The sequence below is a fragment of the Mixophyes fleayi genome, chromosome 1 (assembly GCF_038048845.1).
Source record: "Mixophyes fleayi isolate aMixFle1 chromosome 1, aMixFle1.hap1, whole genome shotgun sequence".
NCBI classification, from domain to species: domain Eukaryota; kingdom Metazoa; phylum Chordata; class Amphibia; order Anura; family Limnodynastidae; genus Mixophyes; species Mixophyes fleayi.
In genome coordinates this window covers 68,926,132-68,945,950 of record NC_134402.1, presented here as the reverse complement: position 1 = coordinate 68,945,950, position 19,819 = coordinate 68,926,132, and the positions used below count along the sequence as shown (strand labels likewise).

Genomic DNA, 19,819 nt, shown 5'->3' with positions numbered 1-19,819 from the left:
AAGAATCTATTTTTTTCTTTTTCTTTTTAAGAAAGGGGCTTAAGGTATGCTTTGTAAACAAGAAAAATCACATGAAAACAATTTAATGCAAAGATGTGACCAAAACTATGTTATGCATATCACATGAATTTATTATGTTATTTTATTTTTTATTTAGACATCCATTATGATTTCCTCATATTGAATACAGGAAATACTCTACCACTTATTATAAATAGCAAGACCAGTAATATATTAAAAGATTACTGTTACAGATGTTATCCTTATGTCTGGCCCCACCCTGTGGTGCAATGTTATTTGTTAATTTTGCCAGGCTTTACCTTTGACCTGGATGTGTTTGTGTTCTGTTCCTGTTTTAACATGGCTTCAATTATCTAGCAGTTTATATGTGAGTCCTTATTGCATGCATCCAAAACACATTGTCAGAAGTTATCCAGCCCACAACTGATGCTGATTGCTGCAAATGTAACACTCAGGATTCTGGTAAGCCTTCTGCAAGGTCTGTGTGATTGAAATTACAAGCACCTTCCCATTGAGATCAAGTTTGTAGCTATTTTGAAGAGAGAGAGAGCACATTATTATGGCAACTGCTAACAGTATTCCTCCCCAAGAGGGGATGCAAATGAATGTCAATTTGAGTGGCAAGTGGGACATGGGAGGGTTGCCTGATGCAAGAGGGTCAGCATTTGCTTCAAGAGCATTGACTGCAACCAATCAGATATATGTACAGATTAAAAGGGACTACCTGAGCATTAATTGCAGCATTACAACCTCAAAGCAATCTACAAGCCAGGCCATGGGATGTATGTCAGTATCACTCTCAGCAGAGCAACAGCTATGAATAAGAAATCAGGAGCCAACCAGTGTCAACATACAGTTTGTACAGTGCACCATGTGCAGGCTGACATTGCACAGATCAACGAAGCAAAGTATCTGAATGTCACAGATCAGTGACTTATCATGCAGCATTCCATCAATGATGAAAGTTTGCAGATGCAGAAGTCCCTTGTGCTGGCTGGAAAGCCAGACTTGAAACAGCAGACCCCACTCTCAGTGAAGGACTACTGGTCATTGATAGATGAAATCAGAGTACAGAATGGTATCCTGTATAAAAGACCAAGGGTCATTATACTTAAATCTTTAAGGCCAGAGAAACGCTAGCACGCACACATTCAGGCCACATTGGAAGTGATGCATGTTACAGACAATCGAATGATAAATTGTATTGGCCCAACATCAAAGTGAGATCAAAAACTTTGTCAGCAACTGTTCAGCATGTAATGAATATGTACATGTACAACATAAAGAAACAATGATGTCACATGAGATACCAACACATCCATGTCAGCATGGATTTGTTTACATAGGCATGCAAGGCATTTCTTTTGATACTTGACCACTACACTGATTTAAGGGAAGTTGAGCTACTCCCATACCTATCTTCAGAGACAACAATCAAATGCTACAAGTCACAATTTGCACATTATGGCCAGCCTGATGAGGTCATTTCCGAAAACGGACCACAATTTGCATGTGAGTAGTTTAGGCAGTTTGCCACTGAATAGGAGTTTGTACATGTCACATCATCTCCACGTCATCTAAAATCAAACAGACTGAATCAGCTGTCAAGATATTACAAAATCTATGCAGAATAGCTGACTGTAACAATACAGGTATGTGGAAGGTCAACAGATGTATGGAAGTAGTCCAGTGCAGTGCCTGATGTTGAGGAGACTTAAGACTTCCTTGCCAGTTGCCAACACAATACTTCAGTCAAGTGTGATACAAGGTATACCAGAGAAACTACAGAATAGGAAGCAGATTTCAAAATTGGGATAACATTCATCAGCCGGAACTTAGTATCTGCGAACCAGTCCGGATGAAGCCTGTGAAGTTACCGGGTTTGTCTAGCACAAATTTACCCACTTCCCACTGGCTGGTCATCCACGGGTGCCTTACTATGCCAGGGAAGCCTACCCAGTATCTTCTAAGGTTCCTATACTCACTCAGGCAAATGCAGTTAGAAATTAAAACAATACATTTATTGTAATGAAAACAATCACTAAAATGTTATATACACACAGAAATTAAATGCCAGGAAGATTTATCACATCATCTGTCCCTTAACCCATTAGCTTAAGGCGTTACAGTCACCTGACTGTCCAGAGTTGAAGCCCCATGGATCTGCAAATGTAGTCCACTGGTAAAGAATGGCAGTGCAACACTAGACCTTGCACCTTCCAGGAATCAATCCACAGAATGAACAACCCCCCACCCCCCCCCCAAGTGGCTCCTTATATACAGGGTCAAATTTCCACAGACCTTTCCCCTCCCTGGTGAAACTACTGCCTGGCTCTCATCCTCTTAAATATTGGTGGATGCTGGATCAGGAGGTTAGAGGGGGAGTGGAGATGAGCTGTGCTTCCAACTGGGCTCCCCTGCTGGGTTCCAGACAATTCTCTGCACTAGTCCTGTGAAGGACAATGGATACTAATTCGCCTCCCCCACCTCCAAAGATAGGATGGCAGTCAGTCCCTCCTGAAATTGACCCCTTACACTACTTTGTGATGTCACAGGGTCCTCAGCTGTTCCATGCTTCCTCTAGAGAAAGGAGGGGGAGAATGAATGCAGCTCCAGCCCCATCACTTGTATGTATCCTGGACACCACCTGATTGTTACCCATAACCCACCTTGGTTCAATTTGAGAACAATGTATACTAGCATCACTGAATTAACAATAAACACATTTTTCCAATGGGTAACATGGAATGAAGAAGTCTCTTGTATAGGCATGGCTACAATGTTCACTTATCCATATGTAATTAGACACTGAAGTTGTACTCTGTTGAGCTGGGGAACAAAAACAGGGCTATAAAAAGTACACATTATATTCCACATTTTGTGAGGAATGAGGGACATGCTGGTTAAGGTGCTATCAAACTTGTTTCATCACAAAGTAACTTCCTGTAGATTGCACAGACAGCTGGAGGCTAGGTTTCTGTGTGAGGAAGGTTGCACCACGCTTTTACATTGTGGATGTGGACGGTATTCTTGACAGGTGTAATCGCGTGGACTTGCAAGTAGCAAAATGATCAGCAATGCCAGACTTCAGCGGGCGTCCTGCCCTGCCTGACAGTGTAGTCACGCAATCCAATAGTGCCACTGTCAGGTCAGGAAGTTAAAAGACCACATGTCATTATAGCAGAGAGCTGTCAGAACAAAAGCATGGAACAATCAACAATGGTGGAGAGTATTCCACATACAGCATCGGGTATTCCACAGTACAGCTCATCAACACCTATTAAAGCTACACAAACCCTACCCAAAACAGCACTGTTTATTCCCAGAGTGGGCATCAGCTACAGACCCCTGACAGACTCAATTTATAGATGTATAGTAAACTTTTAGCTGTGTCATAATACTCACAAAAAAGAAAGGGAGATGTTACAGATGTCATAGAAATGATCAACCACTAAGGAACACTTCTTCACCTCCCGTGATCACCTTCCATCTGGTGCTGTGGGTACCAGTACCTATCTGCCCTCAAACACATGGAGAGGGAGATAGTTAACAAAAGCACAGACTTTGATAAGAGACACACCAGAATCCAAATGCCTTGATCAACATAACTATGAGAACTTGTGATGAATTTTTTTAAATGAAAACTAAAAATATGTAAATTACTACTTCTTAATAGTTGTTATTCTAATTAACATACTTGAAAATTCCTTTTTGACCATGTCTTTTACTAATGATCTGAAATATACTGAATATTATTTAAAATATGCGTGTCAATGCTTTTGGGAGCGAGACCACGAGATTTGTATAAAACGTATCGTGATTGCCAATGTTTTTGACATATGATTTTTTGTCATTTTTCATAGGGTGGTGGCTGAAGTATAACTTGAAGACAAAGTACATTGGGGGGAGATCTGAGCTATCACCAATGTACTGAGGTAGGAGCATATCTGTTTAATAACAGATATCACATTTTCTTTTACATCTTGCCATGGGTATTAGAACTGTGGATGCAAAACTAAAACGGCAATGTTGGTTTCTAATAAGATTATGATAATAGTTGTGTTTCAGGAGAGATTATTCATTGTTGATTAGCATTATCTCCACTGAACACTTTGAGTCTTTTCATCATATTGTTTAAACAGTAGAAAGAAGAACTCTGCAGGGTTACATACTACCATCGCACAGTCTTATTGTTTTCCTTATATTTCTAGCATATATACTCTACGGGAGTTATTTATTCATGCCATATGGTTGCCATTTTTTGAAATCTGTACATACATTTATAGCATATGCTATGTATAAAAATGCATGGCTGAAGTTAATGCTTTTTTTTTTCTTATTTTTAAGCATAAAAACAAAGGAAAAAAAAATAGAATTTTTTTGGCATAAATTAACCTGATGGGTATGTTATCATGGAAGAACAGATTTTAGGAATACAAAATAGACGGATTGTTTATTTATTTATTTATCCAGATTGCCCTGTAACTTTTTTGATGAAACAGTTGTTTCCTGTGTGTTTGTGTGACAGATCAGAATATACATTAGAGAATTCTTCTGAATGCTTAATCATTTGTATTGTTATACATTGCTTGACTACTGATACTGTACAATAACCTTGTGCAATAAAACAATTGTCTAAGCACAACTTTATATGGCTGCCTCTAGTGTAAGCACTGTAATCTTTGAAACCATATAATTAGCTTTAATAGTTTAAAACTTATTCGGGGGGGAAAATATTTAAAACTGAAATTTTTCTGTTTGTTTTGGAATTGCTATACCCTTTATCTCTGTAGAAAAGTCGAAACTATCCCTGTCATTTATAGATAATTATATATTTAAAGAAAAGTCATCCCTATGTATTGCCTCTGTGTTCTTTCACCACGGTCATCTTATCTCTGTTTACCTTGTCTGTGTGGTTTTATGCTGTATACTTAAATTTGCCTTGAGGTCTCCTAAGATTCCCTTATTTGATCTGCTCGTTGGCATACTTGATCTACAAAAAGTGAAGTAAACCATGAAAATAAAATTTATATAGTTTGGACATGTTCACTTTTTTTTTTATTTGTTTTTTAGTGTGTGTGTAAATCAGTTGCCTTTTACGGGTATTGGAGCCCCTCTTCTCACTAGAGATATATGAATCCACCAAAATGCACTTTGCTGTGATTCACTTGAATTATACCTTAATGTTTGCAAATATATTTCTACCAAATCTGTGAATCCTGATGATTTGCTCTGATTCGTAGGATCCCAGAGCTGATTCATCCCAGAAATCTTACAATCACTGCACTAATCAGTATGCTGTAGCAAAAATGACATATACAGAAAACAAAAATCTCACGAATTGGGATTTTGCGCCAATCATTACATTATAATAATACAATGAATGATATCACTGTAATGTCTTAATATTTGTATACCTATATAGCCAATGGCACTAATGAAAATAAAAACAATACAAATCTGTGTTGAAAAAAATACATCAGTTGATATAACAATATGTTGTCTGGGTGGAGCCAGAGCATTGTTACATCTATCTTGTTCTTTTGTTATATCAGTTTGGGACCATGAAATAAGTATTTAAACATAAATAACTATTACCATTGAGTATTACAGATTCTTTGACATGACTATACATCTATATATACCTGCCAGCATGGTATTATGTTTGTTTAACATTTGCCTTTATATAAATGTATAACAAGCAATAGAACACAGGTCCTGTTGCAATATAATATCACAAAAGTCTCTTGATATTCCTATGACAGTCTCAAAAAAGGAAATTAATCACATGAGTCTCTATTACTCCATTTAAAATCTCAGAATAGAAAAATCAATCAATCCTTCTTGTCTGCATGTAGCTATCCTCACAAGATTGAAGTATTAAACGCGCTCCTCATCACGAAGTAGTAAAGTTGTTAGGAAATCACTTCACCCCAATATGCATCTTATGCGTTTTATACTTAAATCTTGTTAGTATAGCTACATGCGCACAAGAAGGATTGATTGATTTTTCAATTCTGAGATTGCTATATGGAGAAAAAGATACTTGTGATTAATTTCCTTTTTTGAGACTACCATAGAAATATCAAGAGACTTTTGGGATATTTTAACGCAACAGGACTTGTGTGTTATTGGTTGTTATCTGGAGAGCGCCTATTATTCCATCTCTTGATTTTTAGAGTTTATTTATATAAGGTTATATAAGAAGGTTTGGTGTTACTGCAAGAGGGAGAGGGAATGGGCAGCACCCCTGTATCATACCTGGTGATTCTGTTTCTTTTTTATTGTCTTTATATAAATGTATGTTGATAAATTTGTAATTCAGATCTGGTAAGACATTGTGAAGAGGGAAGAGCTCTGCAAAATGTGTTTTGAAAAATCATCTGCCAGTTCAAACTGAAAAAATGTATCCCCAAATAATCTGGTACTGAATTAATTGGACACAAATCTGCTTCTAAGCATTTAGACATACCACCTACATAAATTATTTTATTAATGTGTCCCTCCCCTTAGTCGAAGTCCTCCATTATTTTTAAAGCTTCGACAGAACCTACATCTTGGTGGTAGTCATGGCCGGATTAAGGGGGGGGGCACAGGGGGCACGTGCCCTGGGCCCACCCTCTCTCCAAGGGCCCCCCGCCGCTGCCCGCATCATCTCACCTGTCAGCAGCGGCGGATTAGTAATAGGCAGGTACCCTATAGAGGCTGCCCGGAGGCTGCCTCAGTAACGAGTGATTTTTTTTTTTTTTTTAAATACACCCGGCGTGTGTGCCGGCAGTCGGCGCAAGGGGGAGGGAGGGGTACCCTGCAGCACCGCCCAGAGGCAGGCTCAGTTTTGAATTAATTATTTTTCCCCCAAGTACACGTAGTGCGCACGTCAGCGCTTGGTGCGGGGGCACTACGCGGGAGGATGGACGCGGAGGCTGACTAAGTAATGAATGAATGTGCAGCTGGCCCTACATTAGTCTCTCCTTGTTCCCTTTTCAAAGTGGGGACTGTGCAGTCTATTGATACAGTGCACGGCCCCTACCTCACGTCTGATGGCCACTCCTGTTCAAACTCTGCGGTGGGGCCCACTTCTGACCTGTGGCTGCGCCCTGTCGTCCTGGACAACAGCTTGGTATCTTAAGGTGAGTAATTTTCAAGAACTACAGGGACACACATACACTGATATATACAATAGGCACACACACACTGGGCACACTTACACTGGGCACACATATACTGGTACACACACTAGGCACACATACACAGGTACAGACACTTGGCACGCTGACACTAGGCACACATACACAGGTACAGACACTTGGCACACTGACATTGGGCACACATACACAGGTACAGACACTTGGCAGGCTGACACTAGGCACACATACACAGGTACAGACACTTGGCACGCTGACACTATGCACACATACACAGGTACAGACACTTGGCACGCTGACACTGGGCACACATACACAGGTACAGATACTTAGCACGCTGACACTAGGCACACATACACAGGTACAGACACTTGGCACGCTGACACTAGGCACACATACACAGGTACAGACACTTGGCACGCTGACACGGGGCACACATACACTAGTACAGACACTGGGCACACAAACACTGGTGCAGACACCCTTGGCATGCATTATAGTCTTTTGATGCAATTGAGGGAGGTAATGAAGGGGATTAATGAATATATATATATATATATATATATATATATATATATATATATATATATATATATATATATACTTAATTGATGACTTCAGGAAAAATAATTAAACTGCATGAAGGAGTTAATGATTATGAAGGGATTGTTATAATGAGGCTGGAGTTAATCATTTTGAAAGGGTGTTAATTCATGATCTTGAGGGTGGTATGTGTGGCAGTCACAAAAATGCACATGTTATTATATGGGGTCACTAGGATGCTCTCTGTTTGGTGGTCATTGGAATGCTCTCTGTATTGTATGGTGGTCATAGGAATGCTCTCTGCATTGTATGGTGGTCATAGGAATGCTCTCTGTATTGTATGGTGGTCATAGGAATGCTCTCTGTATTGTATGCCGGTCATAGGAATGCTCTTTGCATTGCATGGAGGGCACAATAATGGTCTTTGCATTGCATGGCGGTCACTAGGTTGCTCGTTATATTGTATGACGGTCACTAGGATGCACTTTGTAATGCATAAGTATCACTAATACTGGACAAATTATCACGCAGAACAGAAACATTGCAATACATTTTTTATGGTGCATCCATGGGACTTTTTTCATTTAATTTGAAAAAAAAAGCTTTTTTTTAAATTGTTCATGCTAATGTGTTTTACAAGTAATCACAGTTTTACATAAAAGTATGTGGGTTTTTTTCTTTGAAATCCCACTACTAACCCTATAAGGAGGCAGAGAGGGCATTGGGAGGGTGGAACGTGTTCTTGAGGGTTAGGGTACACTCCACCATGGTTGGAACACCCTAAAGGTTTGCATATAGGTAGGCAAAGGCAATGTTTTTTTTTTTTTATTATACCGTTAGCAGGGCCTGATTAAGGGTTCTGGCCGCCCTAGGCTAATACGGCCGCAGCGCCCCCCCCTTCCCCCTCCTCCGAATATATAGGTGTATAGGAACACTCCTGAATATGAATGTTCAGGTGTATTCTCCAGCATTCAAATTTAGACAGATTGTGTCATTGTCTCTTACCTGTTCTTGCTCTTCTCTCTTGCAACTTTGTTATCCTCTCGCTGGCTTCTGGAAAGTTGGCGTCCTGTTTTGAAAATGCAAAAATGTATTATAATGCAAACCCTGAATGATTAGGCCCTTTAGTTAAAACAAAACACTCTGTTATGGCCAGCTAAAAGTACCCCATTGGACAGGCATATATAAGCAATATCTGAATATTTGTTGTCAATCAAATACAAACCTCTACCAGCCCCATCTCACTAATATTTAGTATTCTAGTGATTGCTGAGACCACCCAAGTGACCACCACACAATCATGAGATTCTGCCCCCCAAAGCTGCTGTATTTTTTAAATACCCCCTGCAGCCATTTTCCTTAACCACAACCCCCCCCCCCCACAGCCATTTTCCTTAACCCCTGCTGCAGCCATTTTCTTTACCTCCCATCCTGCATCCATCCCCCTTGCAGCTATTTTCCTTACCTCCACTCTGCTAGCTAGCTATCCCCCCTGTCACATCAAAACTCCCCCAGTCACATATATCAGCCCCCCTCCTCTGCCCTCCTTCATACATATCAACCTCTCTCCCTCCCTATAGATTTTCATGGCAGCCCCCCCCCTCCCACCCTATAGATTTGTATGACAGTCCCCCTCTCCCTCCCTATACATATGCATGACAGTCCCCCCTCTCCCTCCCTATAGATATGCAGGGTAGTCCCCCCCTCCCTATAGATATGCAGGGTAGTTCCCCCCCCTCTCTATAGATATGCAGTGTAGTTCCCCCCTCCCTATAGATATGCAGGGTAGTTCCCCCCCTCCCTATAGATATGCAGGGTAGTTCCCCCCCCCTTCCTATAGATAAGCAGGGCAGTTACCCCTCCCTATAGATATGCAGGGCAGTTCTCCCCCTCCCTATAGATATGCAGGGCAGTTCCCCCCCTCCCTATAGATATGCAGGGCAGTTCCCCCCTCCCTATAGATATGCAGGGCAGTTCCCCCCCCCCTCCCTATAGATATGCAGGGCAGTTCCCCCCCCTCCCTATAGATATGCAGGGCAGTTCCCCCCCCTCCCTATAGATATGCAGGGCAGTCCCCCCCCCTCCCTATAGATATGCAGGGCAGTTCCCCCCCCTCTCTATAGATATGCAGGGCAGTTCCCCCCCCTCCCTATAGATATGCAGGGCAGTTCCCCCCCCCTATAGATATGCAGGGCAGTTCCCCCCTATAGATATGCAGGGCAGTTCCCCCCCCTCCCTATAGATATGCAGGGCAGTTCCCCCCCTCCCTATAGATATGCAGGGCAGTTCCCCCCCTCCCTATAGATATGCAGGGCAGTTCCCCCCCCTCCCTATAGATATGCAGGGCAGTTCCCCCCTCCCTATAGATATGCAGGGCAGTTCCCCCCCTCCCTATAGATATGCAGGGCAGTTCCCCCCCCCTCCCTATAGATATGCAGGGCAGTTCCCCCTTCAATTACCTGTAGTTGTGCCAGCATCGCTCCTCTCCTCAGATCAGCAGATAGGAAGTGAAGACGTCCTGCTACCTGTCTGCTGCACAGCAACAGGCAGCCTGGCGATTGGCTGTGTGTTGCTAACCACTGACCACCATTGCTTTTGATTGTCGAGCCCTCCACTCCCCCGCGGCGACCCCCCCCCCTCCCCCACCCCGAAAAAAAAATAATAAATAAATAAAAAAAAAAAAAAAAAAACCCACAAGGCAGCGCCCCCCGGGACCCAGCGCCCCAGGCTGCAGCCTGGTCAGCCTAGTGGTTGATCAGGCCCTGACCGTTAGGGAGACTTTTGAAATGCTGGGAGATCCAACTACTATTAAATTAATGCTAATAATGGGATCTCCCTTTTCCTGGATTAAGCTGCTCCTCTCACATAACCACTGGTGTGCTGACTCTGCCTACCTGTGTTTGCTGTGCCTACCAGTGAAATGCTTTGCCTACTTAAGTGTTAGCTCCGCCAGCTGTGACAGGCGGATTCTGGCTACCACTACATTTTGCATTTGCCTCGTTTAATACTGTTGTGGATAGGGCTAAAACTGTGCTATCTCCACCTACTGTTGTATTGGCTCCGCCTACCATTTATTTGGTCCTGGCTCCATGAGGCCACTTTCAGAAATTTTTCCAGGGCCACTTTATGTTCCCAAACCGCTCCTGCCTGTCAGTTGCTGTCAGATGCGGCTGCGGGGGTCCCCTGCTGCATGCACACACTCCGTGTGCCAATAGTACAGCAGCACCTGCTGGAGGAGCTTATATTAAAGCTTGAATGGGTGAATATATATATATATATATATATATATATATATATATATATATATATATATATATATCACGCAGCAACTATGTTATGGGGTACTCTATTTTATTAATCATCATTAAAGTAATTATCGAAGTCTGCCACTTATATTAAAACTTTAAATAGATTACATATATATATATATATATATATATATATATATATATATATATATATATATATATGCATATATATATATATATATATATATATATATATATATATATATATATATATATATATATATATAAATATGTGATCTATAGATTACATATATATATATATATATATATATATATATATATAAATGTAATCTATTTAAAGTTTTAATATAAGTGGCAGACTTCGATAATTACTTTAATGATGATTAATAAAATAGAGGATCCCATAACATAGTTGCTGCGTGATATATATATATATATATATATATATACACATACATACATACATACATACATACATACATAGCTACACACATATATACACACAGAAATTTATAGTCAAAATTGGTGTTATGTTATCAATGTTTATTTTTTATGTTAGTTTTAATGTGCAGTATCATTGCTAGTTTTAATGTGCGGTTTCAATACCCATTTTAATGTGGGGTTTTTATGATTGTTTTAATGTACAGTATTTTAGCTTGTGAAAACAATGATTTTTCTTGTGCAGACAACCTAGGCGAGCTCTCTGGATGAGCTATGTCATATTGTGGGCTGTAGGTGTCGTAATGCAGGATGTGTCAATGCTAATAGCCTTATACCCAATGGTGTTATATTACATGCGTTTTATACGGAGGTGCCTGTACAATTTCCAAGTACCTGTACTAATATTAATATATATTACAGCTAGCCATCATTGCTTCACATCTTTGTGGACCTAGCCAGCTTTCCAGAAGAAGTAGAGGTAGCTGTAAGTAGTTGTAACATATATATATATATATATATATATATATATATATATATATATATATATATATATATATATATATACGTGTGTATATACATATGTATCTGTGGTATTGTATATATGTGTGTGTATGTATAGATACATATAATATATAAAACATTTTATTTTTTCACTATTATTTTTGGATACATGTTAGATAAATATTCCTTTTATGATAGAATTGGTCAGATTGTCTTTTTAATATTCACCACCTACTTGTAACGCTTTCTTGTGCATGATGACACTATGGGGCATATTCAATTGTTGGCGGAAACGCCGAAAATCTTGTGGTCCGCGCACTATTACCGTAATAACGGTAATAGTGCGCGAAAAAAACGTTATTACGGTATTTTTCTTGCTGGATTTCAGCTCGCAGCTCCGTGAGCCGCGAGCTGAAATACAGCTTAACGGTAGTAGTTTTAACGCACCGCGGAAACAGCTCAATTGAATATGCCCCAATGTTCTTAATTTCAGATCTTGGGGGCCCCCCTGTTTTAAGTGCCCCGGGCCCCCCAAAGCCTTAATCCAGCTCTGGTGGTAGTGCAGATATAATAACATGAAATGTTGAGTGTTGTGATATATTTTAAGACTGAACATCTTGTCCAATACCACAACAGAAAAGCATGTTTGAAGTGTGACTTTTAATTAATTAATTAGCAGGTATATATATATATATATATATATATATATATATATATATATATATAGATATATATATATATATATATATATATTTTACATTCTGTATGTCTTTACCTAACAGTTGATTAAGTTTTAAGGCTCACCTTGCTATCAGTTACACCACTTTTCTAAAATATTGGGGCTGGCTTTCTTGCTCTTTTAAAACTTAAAGAAAACAGAAATATAAGGTCTAAGAGAACAATTTAAGCCATTGGATTTTTTTTCTGGAAGAAAATTAAAGTTTATACAGAGTGAACTTTTAGTAAAGGATGTGTAAATGCATTGAATTAATTGAATCTTAGCATATAGGGTGGTCTCTGAAAATATAAACTTAGTAAAGAAAAATATTTCTGCCATGGCCAGCTACTGCAGAGCACCCTCTGGTCTGTTGGCCCTGATTTAACCTCCTCCTAAAGTGGAATATATCCATAACTTTACTTTGTTCTTTACCTTATCTTCTTGGGAATCTACCAATATGGAGCTGCTTATTGTCCTGCAAATCAGGGTCCAGAGAATTGACATCACTTATGATCCCATCTACGTTTTTTTCATTTGCGGAACTTCAGAAGTCCAACATGATATCTCAGAGGGTACCACATGGTGTGTTTAAAAAGCTGGATCACTGCTACATAGATATGGATTATCATAGTAGACTTTTCGCGCTTGTCAGTAGAAACACTGAACATAATAACAAACTATATCACTTTTCAATTGCGTAAATGAACTTTGGATATACTCTTCCTAGGCCAGTTGTTAAAGAATACGTAATCACTGCTACTGTACCATTCTGGGGCCTAGCTAGACATTTTTAGGCCTGTAGCAAAATTTTGTAAGGACTCTATGTAGCACCCAATTGTGAAAACAATACATATACAAATGGGCTTTGGATCTCATAGCAGCTGCAATCTCTGCTTCTATGTTTCTTATGACAGTAGCCTTAATAAGTCTTACTGACTGGTACATTGATTCCATAAACAATAACCAGATAAGACATTTGCAGTAATTTTTCACTTAATTTTGTAATAACTCACCACTGCTTACATAATAATACTGCCTCCGATAGTAGATATACATGTATGTTATATTTGGGGATTATTTGACAAACCACTTATAAGGGTTTGAGTTTTCACTACAAACTATAATAGTAATAGTTAACATTTAAATGCACATTAATGTTACAAATTTGGAGCCCCTTTTCAATATAACCCATTGATGTATGTTGATATAAAGCTTTACAATTGGCAGTAGTTTGAAAAATAATTTTGTCTGAATATCCAAAATATCGCTAAAACACTCTTGAAATTGCTGTAAAATAATAATTAGTGTGAGTGAAAAAAAATAATTTCTATAAAGGAACTGTTGCTTTAATTATCTTGATCTGGTTGTTTTTTGTGAAATCATTAACAATTATGTATCTTGGAATGATGATTGAACAAACATATCAACAAATGATCATAATTAATTATTATTACACATCAAACTGAGCAAACATTAGTCAGTCTTTTTCAATGTGCTTTAAACTTATAACAGAATCAGTCCCCTTCTGTAGTCCTTCCACAAATTAATCTGAATGTATTCACATAATATGTTTTGCTAGATGAAAGGCAAATATCTTATTATTATAAAAATGCCTTTATTTTCTATGACTAGAAACTATGGGTTTCATTTATGAGGCGTAAAATGGCCAAAGCACTATGAAAAGCCCTCTATGATTGAGTTGTGCCCCTAAATTTCCATCAAAGTGCATAGGAGTGAGAACAATATGGCAGTAGTTGCAGAAGATTGCACAGGCCGATGGGAAGAGTTGGGGCACCTAGTTTTGCAAGTAGTATTGTTAAAATGTTATAAAGGAGTGCAGAGAATTATAAGTGAGGAATTAACTAAATCAAGGGAAATTAAAAGCTGAGGTGAGTGTTTGTAACTATTGCTCTCTCTCTAAGGGGTTAAAGTGAGCAGGCAAATTGAGCCTTGGGTATGTCCATTGCTTTGTCACTATGTGGGTTCTCTGAGGCCACATTATAAATTACCCTGACTGATAGTGTTTGGCCTTTAGTCTTCATTGCAAGTTGTACGCCTACCCTGCCTTTTTTGAGGATTATCTGCAGGTGCCTTGGGTGCTATCACCTGCTCAGGGAATGTTTTTTTCTGATACCCCTAGTGGGACGTTTTGGTTTGGGTTCACTACTAGACATTTTCCACTGGTGCTTTGGGTGCCAACAGCAGCTGGTTTGAGATATGTTTTGCCAGAAAACAATAAGCAGTCGGCGGCCTATGCTTGGTGGGCTAACATCAGCTTTATTTATGTACTGGAGGAACCCGCTTCCCCTTGAAGAATTGGCTTTTGGTTTTGGTACAGGTACTTCCCAAGGGTTTGGGCTTGTCTGCTGCGGTCCATCAGCTTCGAAGGAACACGGGTTCTCTGAAGCTTGGGATACAGGATACCCAAGAATAAGGATAAGAGTGCGCCCGGGTGAAATGGATACCCATGTATTGATATCGACAGGGTAAATGACCCTCACTGTGATATTAGGAGCATTGGTCTTAGCTGAACTGATTAGCATTTTCTTATCCACTATACAATGTTTTAGTTTTAGTAAACTCTTTTGTTTGCCAAAGCAATGTTGTTGTGTCATTTATTATTAGTAGAGTGGTAAGAAGGTAGGTAAAGAGGGAACTGTTTATATGTCAGAACATCAACCATTTCTTGCTTTTCATAATGGTGCAACCATTTTTATTATGCAAAAATTCTTTTACTTTTTACCAGCGCAGAGCTGGCAGAGATAGGCTCTCGTCCTATACTTGGGATGTAATGGGATACATTATGTACCTTCCAGTTGCACTTTATCAGAGAGGCACACCTAGACCAATGTAATAAATTGCTTCAAAAACACATGACCTTAAGCCACTCCTAATGTCCCATCACTCTTCTGATTAATTTAGATAATAAATAAAGCTAAATCAAGCATTAATTTAGGAGAAAAATACAATAGTTAAATTTTCTTTAAAAAGTAATTCTGCAGTGACAGGAGGTTGGACTTGAATGTTATGTTTACAGGTGCATCTCCTGTGAGAAGAGTGCAAAGCCAAGGGTATTTGCAGTTTGCATCCACTGTGCATTTGATGAAATGTTCCATAGCTAGTATATCATTTCTACAATGTGTTACATTATTTTTTGATATATGTACAGTATCAAGATTTTGTAATCACTGGCACTATTATGAAAGTATTGTGATTACATGACAGGGGGGTGTTTGCTGACACATATATGTTACACTCAATTAGTGCTACATACTGAACGCCTTTTTGATCTGGTTGTGTACATTTATATATTTTATCTGACTTAAACATTGGGGGCCTCATTCATTAAGGCACGCAAAACTAATGTATTGTGCTTTTTTTAAAAACGCATGTAATTCGGCCATATGCAGGTCCACATTCAACTAGAAGCAAATCTGAAGAAATGTCTCTTGTTGAATAGGGGTCTAGGTACACTCTATCTATACGGCACTTGCCGTATTGAGAAAGGCACATTGCACTGCAGGATATGTATAATACCTATGTGGAAAATAAAAGTCCCAGCAGAATGCACAGAAAAAAGGGCTCAATTATTGACACTAGTTAAAAATATAGGGCCTGATTCATTAAGGTACTTAAATTAAGAAGTTTCTTATTTAAGTCTCCTGGACAAAACCATGTTACAATGCAAGGGGTGAAAATTAGTTTTCTGTTTTTCCCATAAGTTAAATTCTTCTTAATTTAAGTACCTTAATGAATCAGGCCCATAGTCATTATTGAAAAAAACATAAAAAAAAAATGTTTTTTTTCCATAAAATTCATTTATCATGATGTTATTAATATCGACTGTACATTTTCACAGTTGCTCTTGATTTCAAACACATGTAACCATCATCACTATCACTTGGCACTTACATATGTTCTGTAGCTGATGCAAGTGATACGATTGAAAAACACATACCTTAGAAATACCCAAAGCTTGAATCGGGCGCTGCTGCATGCACTTGATCTTGGCACGCCCTTACTGTAAATTGACTACATGCATACGCCCATTCCCTTACCCATTCCATCAATGAAATCATAGCCTGTCATAAGTGTCCTTTGCGCTCGAAGATGAATTGCATACACCTGCCTATAGTCCATTTCTGGGCATGCGCTGAGCAATTTTAATGCAAAATACGACACATATAAGCATTCCTTAATAAAACAGGCCCTGGATATTCATATTGTATTGTTTCCTGTGTGCACAGAATTTCTTATTAATGAAGGGGTTGAGCTTATTGAGGGGCAAATGGACACTTATACTAAGCTTCAGTATCCCCCAATCGCACTAAATGTGTTCCTTCTGCATGAAAAAAGAACAGCACATTGATTTTATTATGGTATAATTGAAATAAAATAGGGAAAGTATTAGATGATCATTAATGATTGCGATGAATTAGTTTAAGTTTATTAACCTCTTGCAACTGAAATCATTGGACAGCCATCTTAGTACTGTGTGATCCCTGTAAAATATGTTACCTTTTTAAGTGTCAGTGATCTGTCACCCAGGGAAGGGCTGGTAAATTTTAGCCCGGGGGACAGTACTTGACTCAGTAGCCTATTAGGAACATTTTAAATGAAAAAAATGCAGGTGGTCCAATGACCCAGCCCAAGGTAACCCACTGTAGGACCGCTCCAGGGGGTAGATGCACCCCTGCCCCCCAGCCCAGCCTTCCCCTGCTGTCACCTATTACCTATTTTCTCTATGTGAATGGAACAGAGCACATGTCCATCTTGTCTTGTAGTCACTGAATACACTGACCTGTGAAATGCATAGGACTGCATCATGACCAAACCAAGTATATTTCCTGTATCCATTTTAAATCTGATAAAAGTGGAAATATCCATCTTTTATATTTAATTATTTATCGATGAAGATAATATTTGTTTATTCCAAATACCCTAAGTATAGAAGAAAAACTTAAAAGACAATTAACAACTATATATTACAGTTGCAATCTCTAATAAGGCATTTAGATAATGAATAAGGACACCTTTTGCACTGAAATTATTGAGTATTATTTGTGATATTCCATGACATCTGCACTATGGTGTACTGCACAATATAAAGTAAGGTCCACTTCATCTGCAGTTTATAAATGTACCACAATAATATGTCACATCAATTTGCATTTGGAGAGAAGAGTGCACTGCTGCAAGAGTGGTCAGTGTTTGTTTGTGAAAGCGTATTATGATTCACCGTAGCAATAATGAAATTTTTATGAAATGGTTCATAAATAAAATGCATGCCATATAGTGTGAAATGTGCTGTGAAATTGGTGAAGCAATTTTTCTGACAGCTTAGACTTTTTTGTCTTGGTCAGTAGACAGGTTGAGGGACATTGATTCTCACCAGGCATTCAGGTCTGTTCCATTTTAACGAGTATAGATCATAATATTTGTGCAATTTCTTATTTATTTATGCAATAATTTACCTGGACTGCAGAATTATATTGTATATATATTATTTTGAAATTTGAAGCAAAAAAAAATATATTATTTTAAACAAAGTATCAGAGGGCTTTATAATTGGTCTATCATTCCCTTTCTTTTCAAAGCAAATATTTTTTGACTTCTGAAAAATCCCCATAAAATATACATATTGACTTATCCTTTTCTAAGAGATTTAGCAGACAGATATTTACCATCATAAAGGTTTTTTTTGTCATCTGAACTGCTTTTTATGTTGCCAGATTCATTGTATATGTCACTTTAATACCACTTTCATACTGCCGCCCCGGCAATATCCCGGGTTGTTAACCCGGGATATTGCCGGGGCACAGGGCAGTATAGATAACAAGATTCCCGGGTTGGGCGGGTTCATACTGCACCTGCCCGACCCGGGTTTTAGAAAAAAAAAAGTGTAAAAAAATGTTTTAATTAAAAAAAAATACATAACAAATGTTTACTTAACTTATTTTCAGCCAGCAGTGTCTCCGGTGCGTTGCTGGCTGTCAGGGGGACCTCTGGGTACTAAAATGACGTAATTTCTAGTCCATTAGAAATTACGTCATTTTAGTACCCAGAGGTCTCCCTGACAGCCGGCAACGCACCGGAGACACAGCTGGCTGAAAATAAGTTAAGTAAACATTTCTTATGTATTTTTTATTAATTAAAATCTTTTTTTTTTACTTTTTTTTTACTTCACAATTTTTTTTTTACAGTATGAATGGTGAGACCCGGAAATTACACGGGTTGCACCATTCATACTGCAGGCTAGCGGGGTCCAACACGGGAATTACCCCTCGCAAAATCCCGAGTCTAAGTCCTGGGATTTTAGACCCGGGATTTTGTGGTTGGACTATTCATACTGCACCAAGACCCGGGTTTTTCAGCGTGCCTCTGCAAAAACCCAGGTTTTTGGTGCAGTATGAATGGGGTATTATTCATGCACAGCATATCAGATGCACTAGTGTGACAAGTGCATCTGAGCCACTGCTAAGTGACAGAGCAGAATTTGGACTAAGTAATCTGCCACTGCTCACAATATGGATACAATATATTATCACACTCTCCTAATAAACATAAAACACAATAATAAGCACAATATTCAATAAATAAATAAAATTCACTCCCGTCCATGTTGCTTTTTGTTGGTCACTGCATCATCTTTAAATTTTCGGTATTTGTCACATTAAAACATTTCTCCTTTTAACTTGTTACCCCCTTAGCTTTTAAGCTAAGTATTTCAATTTAGAGGAAGGGAGTTACATGACGCTTGTTTGATGTATCCTGCCAAGATTGTTTGCAACTGAATAAGAGGTATCTCTTTGCAATATCACCCCCCCTAACAATAAGATTGATAACACACTGCATATTTACTTCTGATTCTGGTAGGAGTACCAATATATACAAACATTTTTTATATGAATTTTGTGAAAACTATTGTAATTTTTTAAAAATATTAAAATATCTGTGAATGTAAAACAATATTGCAACAGATAGTTTTATTAATAGTTCCTGTAAGTACATTACCACTAGGGGGCTTCACGTGTGGAAGTTAGGTTGCACTGTGTATCAATATGAAGAACTAATACAGTATATTAGGGACACTTAAAGAAAGAAAATGTCTTGCAATCTGATTACCATTAGGAGTACTTATTTGGAGCACTCATGAATACAAAGTCATAGGAGTTTACTTT

The 19,819-nt window shown here is 38.6% G+C and overlaps 1 protein-coding gene across 2 annotated transcripts in view; it reads left to right on the top strand.

The window, feature by feature from the left end:
- Window positions 1-19,819, top strand: part of SGCZ (sarcoglycan zeta) — an 840,489-nt gene that overhangs the window by 346,381 nt on the left and 474,289 nt on the right. For both annotated transcript variants that reach the window (XM_075196209.1, XM_075196215.1), the window contains exon 3: window positions 3,885-3,956. The gene's annotated coding sequence lies outside the window, so the exon portion shown is untranslated. The remainder of the gene's footprint in view (window positions 1-3,884; window positions 3,957-19,819) is intronic.